Consider the following 16,944-nt stretch of genomic DNA (forward strand, 5'->3'; position numbering starts at 1 on the left):
CAAATAGACCTATGTGTTAAATAGAGCCGACGGTGCCTGCACGGCCCCCACACTCAGCTGCACAACATGTTTCACCTCACAGCAGAACAATAGTGGCTACAAGTGCACTGTGGGCTCAAACGCTCAGAGGACATCTAAGAGACTAGGGATATGCCGGTATCAAATTTTCCTGTTGCGATTAATTGATAATGCTTTTGTCACGGTATACGGTATTATCACGGTATTGAAATTTAGTTTAAAAAAAGTGGTCATAATACAGTATAACAGGTTAAATAGCTGTTTTCTTATAACAAAAATAACTGAACATTTAAATACAATAAAGCAATACAGAAAAAATATATAAAGTTAAAAGTTTTACACATTAAACTGCAAAAAGAACTATAAAGACCAATAGGTATCACTTTACAATAAGACATCATTAGTTAACCTTAGTTAATGCATTAACATTATGCATTAACACAAGTCAAGTTTATTTATATAGCACATTTTGTACACAATGGTAATTCAAAGTGCTTTACATAAAAGAAAGTAAAAAAAATCATGAAGAAAAATAACCTCAAAAATAAAACAAGCGATTTAAGAACTTTGAAAATTATTTAAAAATTGATTTAAAAAGAATTTAAGACAGTTTAAAAATAGAAAATGATTTTACATAAAAGATGGTGTAATACATAAAATATAGTGTAATCAGTTCGGACATCGCATAGTGCTCATTCAATAAATGCACAGCTAAACAATGAGCAATAGCTACATTTGCTATAGAAGTTATTAATCTTTGTTAAAAAAATACAAGTCTTAGTTCATGTTAGCTCATTAAATAACACAGTTGCAACTTTCATTTTTAACAATGTGTTATTAAATATTGGAATACCTGAGATTAATGAATGTTCAGAAGAATTTTTCATTGGCAGTTTGTTAACTAAAGAAGCCCTAATGTAAGTGTGAATGGACAATAAAGAATCAAAACACTTTCAAACAATATCTAGGGCATGTTGTAGTCCAGATTAAAAAAAAAAGTTTGAAAATAAATAGCCTATTAAGTCTAAATATTAAAGTATTTGGCTCTGTGATGAACACCATAGCAAATCCACAAATCTGAATGGCTATTTAAATCTATTTAAATACGTTTTAGAAAGTAGTAGCTGCTTTATTTATGGAGTTTACAGGGTAAGGGCTGCATTTTAGCGCCATCTGCTGTCAGAGAGTGAATGTGATTTCATTTAGCGCGTCTCTCACGTGTTCCCCCATGTGCTTCTCTTACGTGCTTGTTTATATCAGAGCGCAGCTTCTTCCAAGCAGCAGACAGTGGTGTTGTGCATTTTGAGCAGTTGATGGGAAAAATATTCTTAAAATGCATTCCAAATTCTGAATAATTTGTCATATATAATTATTCACGGTATTTAGAAGTGCCCACAATAACAATACCGTGCATATTCATTACCGCGATATATCGCATTACCGAATACCGGCACAAGTCTATAAGAGACCAGCAAATAATACTGCAAATCCATGACTCCAGAAAAGTTATGTTTATATATGGCTAGAGTCAGGTCATGCTGTATTATCAAAGCAAATGCCCATGACGATCAATGCTACAGAAAATGCTAGATAACAGTAGAGCATGATGTTAGCAATACCAAAGTCATGGGTTTGATTCCCAGGGATTGAATGAACAAATAAAATGTTTATATTAAATCCAATTTAAGTCATTTTGAATGAAAGCAACTGCCAAATACACAAATGTAGTGAGCTGCTGCCTTCCTACAAAGAAAGGTGTCTTCTAAAGACTGGAATACACTACATGAAACGATTATAAAACACTAGGCATCATACACTTGCAGAATTCATATATGATTACAGCAGAAAAAGTTGTAAATAAAAGAATGAAAATCACACACTACCAGATATTTAAGTCACTCCGAACACAACAAACTTTTGCAATTACATGTGCATCATTGCTAAGAGATGCATGACGAACGAAAATGTGTTCTAATATCAACTCCAAATTTTTTTTGTCTTTCAGCAACTACTGATGACACCTACAGCCTTAATCTTAATTGAAATGGAACCTCATTTGTAACTAATTTGGACAATGTTCATATGCTGCAACTCAGAGCGCAACACAAATAGCCCTCCAAAAAAACTGTATATATGAGGAAGCCTAATTATAAGTGAAATTTCCAGACCTGAAAAAGTAATGAAGATGAATACAAATAGAATCTTAAATATTAGCTCTAAACTATTTTATTGGATAAGAATTATAAATATATATATCCGTATCTTTAATCCTTATCCAAAAAGTCACAACAATTGGAAAAGTCATGTGAATTTCTATTTGGAGTCAAAAAGGTTGAAAATCGTGCAGTGTTTCAAGGAGAGTGTGATGTTAGCATTCTGCATTGCTATCGTAGTGATTAATTAGCATAAAAATATGTATCACACACAATCAGCAAAAAGCATCTAATTAGTATAAAAACACACTGTATACACACATATTGCCTTGTCCACACATTCAGAGTGTGCATGTAATGTCTTAAAATGTTGTCTACAGTAAGTAGGCATTTTGGGGCATTGCTTTATTCTTCGTTGTGTTTATCTATGTGCACAAAGCGATGGATGCTTTGCTTCCATCATCTGCTCACTGTTGTCAGATAACAACAGTCTATAATTTCTCAAGGGACCCATACTAAACACAGACTAATGCTAACATATATGTATAACCCTTGGGGATTGCCACTTTTTGAAAGCCTATCAGAAGAATAAGGGGGTTGCTACATATATTCCACTGGGTAACCCTGAAAAGGCCACAGTGACTGATATCTGAGGAAGGTTAACAAAATCTGTTACCCACACAGAAAGCATATATGAAAACCTACTGGGTATTAAAGGAAAAATAAAGATTGATTGCACAATTGATGCTGTAATCACATATAAATCATATTGTTTGGAGAAATCAGACTTATTTGAGAACTTCAATCTCCTTCCTCTATTGGGTGTTCCGTGCGCAGATGGAACCAATCAACACAGCGCTACGACAGCTGTGTGTGATACTGTGACTCATTCAAAATGACAGTCTGTAACATCACAGGAGACATGATGGGAGTGACAGACCGGTAATGAACCATAACAGCCAAAGCGCTTGTCAATCTTGTCTCACCTCTTCAATTGAAATAGACTTGCTGGATTATTTTTCATTATGGGAGTCAATAGCATGGTTGATTATAAAACTCAGTGCAGCCTTGATAAAAACAGTAATAACAGACATTGCAAGAGCTTTAGTCTGACCTTACTATATAGTTCAATATTATATACTATATAGTTCAATATTATATTATAGTTCTCTAAAAGAAATCTCCATCTCAAACACTGGCAGGATAAAAAAGGTATCTTTGCAGAAAATACAGAAAGGTTCTTGATATGTGTCTTTGTTGAGAGCTCACTAACCATGAATACTGTGACAGCACCCTTTATTTCATCTATTAAAAAAATGAAGGCATTAATTATGATACTAAAACAGCAAGTTATTCAACTGAACATAATTTTACAACATTAACACGTATTGTCCTGGTTATTAATGTGAAGCTGCTTTGAAACAATCCACACAATATAAAGCACTGTATAAACGTAAACTATATAAGCACGGTGTAAACATCATTACTTCACAAATATGACAATCCTGTTGTCACTTAAAGTAACAAAGTCACGAAGGACACAAAAATCAACTTCAGAATGGAAACAGCCAAGATATTCCAGCAGGTGGGCTAATGAGGGGTGTCTGTGCGCCCTGTGGGAGGCTCATGTGTCTTATTTAAATGCTCTTATGTATTTGTTTATATGTGTATGTAGAGTGAGAGTCTCATTTCACTCAGCATTGATTCTTTGCAGGCAGTTTCCCATGACCTGCCTGGACCCTCCACCCCCTCGCTGTGAGCTGACCGACTGCAGAAGCGGACTTCAACCACCCACTCTGTGTGTCTGGCAGAACATGACAACGTGATGGAAAGAACAGAATAGTGAAATTGGAAGAAAAAAAGAAAGACGTTTACAGGAAGTCCCTCAATTTACAATAATTCTGCATCACGTTATCAGGGTCAGTGTCCTGGTGTTTGTGATGGCCTGACCCAGATCAGGTCCTACCTCTGCTTTTACCTGCTCAGTTTTCATCCTTAGGATTCCCCCTCACTTTACAAATTTGCAGCTTTTAGAGAGACTCCTAAATCATTCAAATCCCACACACCCAATGGAAGCATCCTGAGGGGACCTGGAGAACTAGGCCAACACCAGTCCAAAATTGACACCATGAGGCTCCATCAAAGATTCAATTAGGATTTCTGAAAGCGGAACTAACACGCAATAATGAATATGTCGGGTAGCTTGCAACAATTAACCATTACACAGCGCTCAAAGGCGCACTTGGCGCAAGTCACAACTCCCAAGGACATCCATCATCATTCAGTCAGGGCATAAATCTCTCTCTGTCGTGAAGCAGCTTTTCCTTTCCTGCAGAACAGTGAGAGTGTAATTCCTCTGGTATCAGATCCAAGTTGCTTGATTATATCTGGTCTCATCTATATTCTTCTACAGCCAGAATCTTGACAGTCATCAAGGTCTGATGCATTTTGCAGCTTATTCTGTCTAAGAACTGGCATAATTAGACAGGAAGAGGTCGTCAGATTGGAGCTTGGCGAAAGCGATTTCCATTTACAGTATATGTGCAATATGCATTAGGGTGCTTACCAACATTTCCTGCACTGCTTTTCACTCCAGCTCCATGATGAATTTGAGTTTGCTGTCAGTGTATAGCAAAATATTGACAGATAACCCTTCTTATAGAGTTTTTCTTTCAAGCTGCATCAAGGAAAAAAATTGTTTGACCAGTGTAGTCCGTTTCATGAGTGAATGACTCTTCTTTTTAATGAATTGTTCAAAAGAGTTTGATTCAGTCTGATGAATCGTTATCATTACTTTCAACTTTGTTCATGTGACATTTTTTAATTATAATAAATGATTTTGAATTATAATTACAGCAAATTTTTGTGGGCAAAAAGGCTCTGTTGCAGGGACGTAACGATTCACCAAAATAAATAAAAGATAATAACAAAAAAACATATTTCAAAAAAAATGAGACTCAAAACATTTTAACAAAAAAAAAAAAAAAAAAAATTCTAAATGAAAATGTCCTTTTATTATTGCTTGGAGAAAATGCTGAACATTTCTTTGTGAAATTGAAATATGAATTTTTTAAACAAACCCCAAATCAAATTAAATTAAATAGCACAAAATAAATAAAGCATTATTAAGGCCCCTGTGAAATCAGGTGTTGTTTTGGTTTTTTTGTCTTTTCAAAATTACATTAAAATTTGACTCATTTTGGAGTTTTTCTGGAAATTTAGTTTTTCTGTCTAAAACCTACTTTTGATTCATTCGTTTAAAAATTTCCAAAAACGTGCCAATTAACTATTCCATTTCTATAACTGGATTCTGTGATTCTGTCTGTATTTTCTGCATCAAGGAATAGGATCCCAAGAACATCTGTGTGTGGAAATCTTTCGCCCTCATGTGAAATTTGATGAAGTGGATTCCTGACTAGATTTGACCCATGAAAATTTTAAAAGTCAAACAACACTGGAATCCATTGACTCTCACTGCATGGACAGGAACAGATATATTTCTCAAAATATCTTCTTTGATACTGCACAGAATAACGTTTTGGAAGGGCATGAACAAATGACAGCATTAGTGAGAGTAAATAAAAGTATATAATAGTAGTATATATAGTATACTATATAGTACAGTATATAGTAGTAATAGTAAATATAGAATTTTCATTTTTTTGACAAACTATCCCTTTAAGATCTTAGACAGCCTGTGAACAGTTGAGGGCGTGCTTTCTGAGCATAACACTAGTCTGCATCTGTCTGATTCAATATGAAACTGCAAAGTAAAATGCTAGCACAAGTTCAGGTCAAGACAGGCCATATCAGAATTGAAAATGAGGAACATACAGAGACAAAAAGGAACACATAAGGCTTGCCCAATTGGTTTGAGACTTTTATTAAGAACACAGTGAGAGGCAGCTGAGTGCATGTGGAGTCAGTGTTCTGTGGAGCCTCAGTTCAATTCAATTAGCTCTGAATGCTGCCAGAAACATGACTTACTGCTGCACACTCTGAAGATTTGATGAAGGATATTGGAGAACCTCCCTCCTCCCTCCGTTTCACTGTCACTTTACACTCTTCATCTCATTCTCACCTCACCACACTGTTCCCTCCAGACACCGAGAACAGCATATTTCATCTCCTCATTCACTGCAGCTCCCAAAATAGCATTGTGAACACAAAGACAAATATCCCAGCAGTTTATGTGAAAACACACACACTAAGAGACACAAGCCACACTAGCTCACATTACTAAGACTCTCATTCTCTCCAATTTCCACTATCAACCACCATCCTCAACAAAGAAAACCAGCAAATAATTGTATTCCTGTATCACGCGTCTATCTTCAACTGACTGCTGGTCATTGACTCCAACAGGGTGACTGGAAAAAATCCAGCCCGTCAGCCCCCCAACTGCTGCTCTGACACACTGGGTTGTATTCTTGTCCCTCTGCTGGGCTGCTCCTGATGGCTCACCCATGCGCCTCTGCTCCCTGGATATCACTCTGAAACAGGATGTTGTTACAGCTGCTTCCTGTTTTCCTAGAAGGGGCCTCAAGTTTCCATCTTCCCCAGTGTTCCCAGTGCAGCAGGGTCACTGTGGTACCAGTTCGTTGACCAGCATGCTGGAGTCATTTCTTTAGCTGAATCAATGTGGTGCCACACACATACTGAACCAGTTCCCAGTGAAACTCTAGGACCCATCGAGAGTATGATCATGACGTCTAAAGCGGTTCAAATGTGGATTCTTAACAGCTCAATAGACAGTACTTGTGACATATTGTTGATTACAGCAAAAAAATATATATATATTTTGACTGGTCTATTTCTCAAAAAAATAAGAATTAAATTAAAAATCCAGGTTACATTTACAATGGAATTAAATGGGTCCCAATCCAACAAAGTAAAACAGACCAGCTAATACAGAAGGTTCACATATCTCCTTTTAAATCCTATATATATAAAAGCCTAAATTAACCCTCTGGAGTCGATTAACGCGTATACGCGTTTTGGGGTATTTTCTCCTGATAACCCTGAAAAGAACTTAAATTACACTTTCAGTTTTGATCGTACAGATAAGTGCAATACATCAATCGAATCTGTAAAGGGTCTACTTTTTCTGAATAAAACAAATGAAAATACAAAAACGTCTCAGGTTACGAATGTAACCATGGTTCCCTGAGTAGGGAACGAGACACTGCGTCCTCTAGGGGTCGCTATGGGGAACACCTCGTCGTGACCCGTGTCTGAAGCATACAAATGAAAAAACACCAACGAGTTGGCCGGCGACAGCCTCTGACGTCACTACCGGTGCGACTATAAAACAGGCACCGGGAAAACACGTCATTCACTTCTTCGTCTGAAGCTTGTGTCCAAAGCATGGCAGGGAGCTAGAGGATGCAGTGTCTCGTTCCCTACTCAGGGAACCATGGTTACATTCGTAACCTGAGACGTTCCCTTTCAAGGGAACTTCGAACTGCGTCCTCTAGGGGTCGCTATGGGGAAACAGTATACCCACGCCGCCATGCTGAGGGGAGTGCAGGCCAGAATCATGGCGAACACTAAGTACCAACTCTACCATTTCAATGGGAGTTGCCCCCCGGACGTTTAGACGGCTGTCTGTGACAATACCCCTTACGGCCAAAGGCCTAAGCTACATACCCAACTTAATTGTTAGGGCCTCGGCCCGGTGGAAGAGCTAAAGGCTTGGAATCAGGAAAGATTCCTTTAAAGGGATACGGCTAGGAACCTAGCATTTTATACTAAGTCTTGCCTGTCACACAGGGGCTACAGCTTGCTTCCGCAAAAGCTTGCTGAAGGAGCTGTCTCAACAGATCTCCAGTAGCAACACCCTGTTTAGATAGGTATCCGAGGATACATGGGTGGAGTGGCGCCCAAGATGAACGGGGCTTTTACCAACTCAAGAAAGGGCACGAAGCAACTGCGCGAAGCCCTCACCATATAGGATTTTAGAAAGAACGCAGAGTACTAGCGTGCGAACTTACCACAGTGTGGATTTCAGAAAGTGTGCAAAGACTTCACGTGCACACTTACCATATCATGGATTTTCAAATACTGTTCTAAGGAAGGGCTCTCGTGGCACTCTGATAGAGCAGCTCATAGATGGAATGGTGCATCTCAAAAAAGTATGTTTGAGAGTCATCAACTCGATCTGTGGAAATAATGCTGGAGCGCTCTGGGAAAAACAGTGAACTCAGTCTCATATGAGAGGAGAACTCCTGAATCCAGAGTAGCACGCTCATAGGCGACCCTTCTTGGAAAAGGGGAGCGCTGCTAAACTACCACGAGAATCGCCCGAATAGCCCCTCATGTTGAGGGAAGCGATGCTTGAAGTGTATAAACAAATACACACTGGCTGAATGAAGCCCAAGGAACCAAGGTCTAATCATCTCAAGAAAGGGAACGAGGCGGAGCGCGTAACCCTTACCATACAGGATTTCAGAAAGTGCGCAGAGTCTTGCGTGCACACTTACCAATATGTGGATTTTTAGAAAGTGCGCAAAGTGTTCACGTGCACACTGACCACCATGTGGTTTTCAGAAAGTACACAGAGCTTAGCGTGTGTACCTAAAGGTTCCTAAGCATCGCAGAGGCGCTGAACCGCACGGGAGAGGCAAGCTCAAATTTTATAAACCTCTAGCGAGGGGAGCATCACCTGAGGCAGCATATACAAGAAGACTTCTGTAACTGCCACCTTCACTTCCCGCTGGATGCGACAGCACAGCTAAGCGGCCAGGAGACCCCTCAGGGTGACCTGGCCGCATATCCATGAAATTCCCTGCAGTGCTGTGCCAAGCCTGATGATCAAGGAGGCTCCCGCAGAAACCTGTGATCTGAGCCGCCTAATACCGGAACATGAAGCCGGATGGCTGGTGCTGACAAGTGTCTTAGTAAACACTGTAACTGAGCACTGCAAAGGAAACTCACAGAGTTTATTAGTAGACATAACCACCAGCAATTTACACATAAGTATATACAGAAAGGGTTATTTTATACTCCCACCCTCCTGCGCTGGAGCCCCCGCTCAAGGGGCGCCTCCTTTTAGTCCGGACCATCAGTAAGGTGGTTGCTATGAACATAGGACCAGCCAAAAACATTATAGGTCCAGCATAGGAGACTGTTATGCGTTAGAGGCTTTCCACCTAACCTCGATCAGGTGGAGAGCTGGTGGTTACAGGGAATTAGGAAGGGGAGGATAAAAGCAGAAGTTAAAAATCCCTAAAGGGAACGAGTAGATACCTCAGTATCACTCTGACTCAGACGAGAACGCTGCCTCGTCTGGATCACATCCCTTAGGTTCTGCTTACCCCCTTGTGACCCACAATTCCTCTTAACCTTGCCCGGCAGGTGGGGGAGGAGCGTGAGTCGCGACACTAGCCTTCTGTGCCCGTCTTTGATCCTCAGATCGAGACAGGCCAGGACCCCTATGTTGTTCGGGCTCAGACCTGGACCTTCGTGGAACGAAGGATCTGAAAGCAGCGGAGTGCGCCTTCGTCTCCCCCGAACTTCTCGATCACCGTCTCAACGGAAATACCGAAAAGTTCAGAAGGCGAAACCTGAGCATCGAGAAGAAAGCCTTTTCTTTCTTCCCGATGTCTGCCAGGTTCATCCACAGATGTCTCTCCGCCACCACCATGGCCGCCATAGTCCTGCACTTGGCAGAGGTGGCCTGCTTGGTAGCCTGGAGAGAGGCCTGTGGTGCGGCGCAGCTCGGCTACCTGATCAGGAAAAAGGCTTTCGTCTTTATCCAGGTCTCTTAGCAGATCAGTCTGATATGCTTGAAGCATTTATTTTGTAATAAAGCCACAGCCTGACCTGCTGCTGCGTATGCCTTGCCATTTAAGCAAGATGCATTGCTTGAAGGGGCTTAGATGGCAAGGAGGGAGATTAAGAGAGGATGTCTCCCCCGCAGAATGAAAGCTCTTTCTGCAGGGGGCATCCTCTCATAGCTGTTTTCGCGCGCATCGCCTCGATGTCGGCAAAAACTCTTATGCTGAAACCGATGGATGCGAGAAGAAAACGGCCTCTTTCATTTCCTTTCGATCTCTGTACGGAGATCAGGCAGAAATGGAAGGCTCACCTGAGCTGGAGGGCTATGGTCGCGATCCATAAACTCCAACAGCTCTACATACGCAGGGCAGGAGAATTGAGAAGGCTCAGCCTCAGCTTCTTCACCATCCTCAAATATCTCCTGCTTTTCCTGGGTAAAAACCCAGCAGAGCACTAACCTCAGTATCAGAAAGTGTTAAAGATATAACATCATCCTCCCGAGGCTCTCTCTCGTCCGCCGCCATTTTTTTTTTTTTTTTCGCGATAGGGAAAATCCCTCTTTAAACCATTCAGACAGATCCACCTGAAATTCTCACGAGCTCATTCTCCTCCGTGCCTCAGCAACGGCGGGTCCTGAACCGCGGGAAGCAGATGGCTGCCTTTTTTTTCTCTTTTTTTCTCGGAAAGAGAGACGAACGAGAGCGGAGCTTTTTTCTTGAAAAAATGCTCGCAATGCACGCAGATTGCCTCCTCAAAGACATCGCGTGCGTGCTCTTTACCCAAACAAACACGTAAAGATCGTGTGTGTCATCAGGTGTCAAATAACGCCGACACGGATGCATACATTGTCTAAACGCTTGCTAGTAGTCGCCATGATAGACAGAGAAAGAGCGCTCTTACCGGTTCTTCTCAGATGCACGCTTCAAACAAAAACAGTCACTGAAGACGAAGAAGAGAATGACGTGTTTTCCCGATGCCTGTTTTATAGTCGCACCGGTAGTGACGTCAGAGGCTGTCGCCGGCCAACTCGTTGGTGTTTTTTTCATTTGTATGCTTCAGACACGGGTCACGACGAGGTGTTCCCCATAGCGACCCCTAGAGGACGCAGTTCGAAGTTCCCTTGAAAGGGAACTTTGTGCACTTATAAAATAAAGATAACAAACAAGGAGTGCTGTCTGCAGCCTTTGTCTGCGCTGATCTTCAGATACAAATGCGTCATTAAAATGAACTGTAACTCAGTGAATACTCAACGAAGAGACATGAGAGAGATATCTATAGAAAGCCTGACATGTCTACTTTTAAACTAAACAAGTGCTGCTGAAAACAAAATATTCTGTGATAAAGTAATCCATATGAAAAACCACGCGATGTCCGTTTTTCACGTCTCCCTTCATTATCTTCTAATGCGACCACGCCCCCGCGCCGAGCGCGCTTTTGAGATTCAAATGTTTCACTGAAGCGCGCGGCTTTTGAATACGCCCACACAACAGAAGACAACGCAGCGAGACTGTTCTTCAAGTTTTTATTATTTTACTGTTTGCTTCGCGCTATGAGAGGAATAAGACATAATTCACCCCAAAAAGATGTGATGTGGTTGAGGATTTGAGATTTGGATTTCCTCAGAAAAAAGAATGAAGCACTTTATTCAGCAGAGATCATAAACATGAGTAAGTCTCTTTTTATTTATTTATATACTTGTACTAGTTTTCACATAACGTGTAAACATTTTACTAGTTAGACTTTTTTCCAAAGACTTTTTCCAAACTATAATTCCTGACTAAATGTATAATCAAGTGAAATATTATGAAGTTTCAATAACAATATACACTACTATACCATTCAAAAGCTTGATGTAAATAATATAAATGTAACAATAAATGTAACTGTAACAAATGTAACAATCATTGCATTGCAATTTATCCCCCCTAAAAAACCTAAAAAAAAATATTCTCAGCTCTTTTCAACATTAATAATAATAATAATAATAATAATAATAATAATGATGATGATAATAATAACAATAAATGTTTTTTTTGTAGAAAATAAGATTGTTAAAAGGATTTCTGAAGGATTGTGTGACTGGAGTAATGATGCAAAAAATTCAGTTTGAAAGTCAGCTTTGATTTTTCCTAATAAACTGTTTAACTGCACTCACAAGTGAATATTAAACTATGTTGTGGGGTAATTAAATATATTCTAAATAAACTACAAACATAAAATTATATACATTTATTTTGTCCTCACATTCTTTCTTGTAACTCATCCCTCTCAGTGACACAGCTGACTGAATGGCTCATTATGCAGCTCATTATGCAGGCCTTTGTCTTCTCAGGTGTGAATTCATGATAGTTGACGCCTACTCGCATATGACTTTTACCAACAAAAAGTGTCTTAGAAAATTTAAATCAATATATTGTTTTTCTGTAAGTGAGTAAACAAGATGATTTTCACATCATTTAGAAAAAAAAAAATTCTAGGCTACAAGCTCCAGTTCTCAAAATTCCTGGGAACCAATTTTCTGTATGTGTTTTAATTGCCTTTTTCACGTGATTTAACATTTTTTAGTTTTTCACTAACCACGCATAACATTTTTTTTTTCTCAAAAACACAATCATGTACATACATGCTGCTCACATATTATTATAGCCTAGTTTGTGCTGATTACAGTGAGATTAGACTTTAGCCATTTAGATATTTATAAGAAACTGAAAAAAGCACAAATGTCAGGGCATGACAAAACTTCTCCAGGCCCCAAAAATACCCTTAGACTCCAGAGGGTTAAATCTGCCATTGGGTTTTTTCAGAACACTTGGATTAAACCACCAGATGGATGGATTACTTATACAATGTCTTTATGAACATTTCTGAAGCTATGGAATACAATGGACAACAATTAATGGAGAGTATTAAAAATATCTCCATTTATTTTTCTGAAGATGAATGCAAGGGTGCGTCTCAATCAGCTATGGCATTAATTTACTGACAAATGTGAAGAGCACATTGTTATAGCACGAAAGTGCATTAACATAATTCGCGAGTGCAAATCCCTCTGCACCTATGCGGATTTCTTTTCCTCTCGCACAATGGATGTGCACTAGCAGATATACTCTGATTTGGTCCAGAGAGTGTGCGCACACTTAAAGAAGTCCATTGCCATCGCAAATCTCTCCTCTTGCTCAAAGTGTGTGCGTGTGCCCTCGCATATCTCTATGTGCTCTTGCGCTAGAAATTCATTATTTTCATACCTGGTCTAAAAGTTATCAACCAATCAGACTTCCGCAACTGACCAATGAAAACGCTACGTGAAATCTAACTGGCTGAGAGGGAACACCTGTGATTCTTTTGACAATCAAAGATGGATTTGCAATTTTAGTCCATTTAGTCCAGGTGTGAAACCATATGGTCTCCTGTAATGCACCAGGCTTCATAAGTTTCATGACTCAGTAAGACATTCTTAATAAACATAAACCTGCTACACACATGTGCGCATCACGTGCAGAGACAGCAGAAGAAAAGCTGAGTCTGTGTCCTAGATTTAACAAGCTACATAAGGTGAACATGCAAGCTCCATGCTTTAAATGTATCCACACATACTGTGACAATGGAAAGTCCATTACTCTCACACTGTGTTTCTGGGTGTCACCTCCACAAAGACAGCAGGAGATAAGAGTGTTTAGCAGAATGTGTCTGCTCTCCATCAAAATGACACAGGGGAACAGAGAGAGGAAGAGGGTTGGAAAAGAAAAGACGCAGCAAGTTAGTGATGGAATAAGCAGGGGTGATGCACTATTTCCACACTGTGGTAGATAGATTATCCAGCGTAGGACAGTAGAACATGTGTTTTGTGTCCTGACTGCCTCTACCTGCCCAAAACACCGCCTGTCCTCTCCCAGGCTTTAGTCTGTACATATCAACACAGTATTCCCAAAACAGCTGAACAAGGTGTGTTTGTACCTGTGCCAAACATAGAGGATGGCACTGAGAGGGACATACACACATTGCCATTCTCTCACACAATTCTGCATCAGACCAAAACAATTCAGAGACATACTTTTAAATCCATTATTTATAATTTTGTTACTTCAAAAAACATCCACAGGACAAAATATTAGTCAAAGATAACTGGCATGTGTTGCCATGCATTACCAAAATGTCATGAAAAGTAAATATATTATGCAATATTTGGTGATCTGACTTGCCCTAAAACACACTTATGTTTTGTGCAGTGTTAGTTTTTTGTCATATTTCCTTTAAATTTACAAAACTATCCTTTAAATGTTCTCATTGTTTTGTAATGTCATGTCCATTTAATTTAGTTCATTTCCATTACTCTCACAAAAACTCAAATGAAAATATCATTAGTTGCCAATTATATACAAATTAACAAAAACATGTAACACTGTAACAGACCAAACTGTTAAAATTTCCAAAATTATTCACAAATTGTCTAAACATTCATTCATTTTAATGTATTTAACATTATACATTAACTGTCCTTTTGGAAACCTCCTGAAATATTAGCATGATAACGGTTTAGAAATAGTGTTTTAAGATTAATTTAATTATCATCATGGTGCATTTTTTTCATCTCATCTATGACAAAAGCAAAATGTGTGAATACGCATCAGTCATTTTGGTGATGATCTTGTTGACACTGGTTTTGGATATTTATGCTATCTGTGACACATTTTAACTTGAATGTCATGAATAAGAATTAATTCATTAAATTACCGTGCAGAAAAAAAAAAAAAATGCATTTTCACTGGTGCCAACAAGGGAAAAAAAAAAAAACGGTACCTGTACAGATACCTGTATCTTCATAGCATTTGTAATTTTTTTAAAATATTGGGTACAGAAACCAAAAGAATATGAATCATGTTAGCTGGCTTCATTTAGCAAACAGATTCTTCCTTTAGTCATTTCCCCACTTAGTTATGCCCGTTAAAATGTACTGTACAAGCATTTGTTACTTTCACTGTTCATTTTATTGCTGTATGGTTTTTCTGTTAATATAAAGTGACTTACATTTTAGACACAACAGTGTTCCTGTTTTTGCTCTATTTCGTCAATGAAAATAGTTTAAAACAAAGCCACAGCAGAACTGTTTCGCAACACACAACAGTGTTTCGTTACTGAATCAATTAACCGTTTGAATGAATTGGATGAATGAGTGACTCACTCATGTAGTGATTTGCCACCAGCTGGCGATTTTAGGTTTACATTTAATCTATATTTTCCCCCAAAATCCTTTCAAATATCGCTATTGAATGTTTTGTTTTTAAAACATAAAACATTATTTATGCAATTGTAACTGCAGGTTAAATGCATTCATGTCCTGAAACAAACATTCACAGAAAATACACCTAAATTACACCTAAAATGCATAACCATTTCTACCTCTGCAATGCAAACACATTTTGTTGATACTGATTTAATTTCGTTGGTAACAGCCCTATAGTGTCTTACTATTTGAATTTATTGATTAAAATTAAGAATTTGACACACACACAAAAAAATGCATACATTTAATTAGGTTACAAAATTGGCCTTATAAAGGTATAAATGCCCATAAAAGTTAAAAATCAATTTAAACTTATTGGAAAAGTTCATTTCTGTTACTCCTGCAAACTAAACACTCCACAGAATAAGAAGAATATCAGCTTTGGGAGTCAGCTCTCCACGGCAGTCCTAAACCTACCAAAATACCAGCACAATAACACGCTCATCAAAATACCTTCTAATTATCGTTAGCGACAAAATATTGAGATATCGTTTTTTGTCATTATTGCACACCCCTAGCTTGCGCATCTGTGCTGCCGCCGTGCACTCAATCCACTCAGTGATCTTTGCTTATCAGCTTGAACACCAGCTATACAGGCGTGAATATTGAATGTTTAACATTATATTAATTACATACATGTATAGACATCCTTAATCTCAAATAACTCCATTCTGCTCTCTGTTGCTTGTGTTTCTTTGTCTAGACACATCACTGTTCACATGCTGTGTGGTATCGGTTTTTGGTATCGGACCTGATACCGATTCCAGTATTGGTATCAGTGCATCCCTATTCTTTCAACAGTCCCACTTTATAAATGAAAGAACCAATCTCCAATCAGTTTTTTTTTTAATCTGAGGGTAAGAAACAACATTTATGAAACCCTTTGTGTCAACCATTCATGATTTAAAACGTTAATGAAATGGGAGTATTTGGCTAATTTAATTCACTCTGAGCTGTACATGCATGACTGGAAATAACTAACTTAAAACGTTCCTAAGATGGTCACAAAGTGATCTGACTTGCCTTGAAAGGGACTTTGATCAGTTCATAGACACTGAATTACGCACAATACTTCTGACAACCTTGTGTCCCTGTTAAGAGTGTGCTTTACATACTTTTGCAATGAACATCTGCAATGAAGTTTTAGTAGTTTTGTCATAGAAGTTACTTGTGGAGAAACATGGGGTTAAACAAATGGATGCATCGGAGGAATGATGTAAATATGATGTATTTCCCACTTCCTGTGCAGTGTTTACATTCTCTATATAGACTTCCCTCCTTTTGCATCTGTGATGTGGTCTGCTGAAAACATGGCAGCACCACTGTAAGGGAAAAACAGAAGGAAAAATAGCCATAATTCTGTCTCCGCCAGCCTGCGCCGCTGGCACAGATTCTGCAGCTCTCCTTCCAATTTTTCCTTTCCTTCGCTGCTGCTATTATTATACTGTGGCCACCTTTGAGTCAGCGCTGTCAAAAAGAACAGACATCACAGTAGACAGAACACACATACACTAACAAAGCACCTGATTCAGAACCAAAGCAGCTAAGAACAAACATGCCAAACCATACAAGGAAATCATTTTTTAGCTTATCTGAATTCCAAATGCTAAATGCAAATATTAACTGGCTCCACTTCTGCAAGAGTTGACAGTGATCCCTCTAGTGTGCCGCTGCATGTGCACGTCTCTGTACTCTGGATGTTTTTATTCTAAG

At 38.9% G+C, this 16,944-nt stretch overlaps 1 protein-coding gene across 5 annotated transcripts in view; it reads right to left on the reverse strand.

Moving 5' to 3' along the window:
- LOC109096555 (arf-GAP with GTPase, ANK repeat and PH domain-containing protein 1) overlaps positions 1 to 16,944 on the reverse strand; it is a 190,059-nt gene that overhangs the window by 86,882 nt on the left and 86,233 nt on the right. The gene's annotated exons all lie outside the window — the stretch shown is intronic.

This window comes from Cyprinus carpio, chromosome A6 (assembly GCF_018340385.1).
Source record: "Cyprinus carpio isolate SPL01 chromosome A6, ASM1834038v1, whole genome shotgun sequence".
Taxonomy (NCBI): Eukaryota; Metazoa; Chordata; class Actinopteri; order Cypriniformes; family Cyprinidae; genus Cyprinus; species Cyprinus carpio.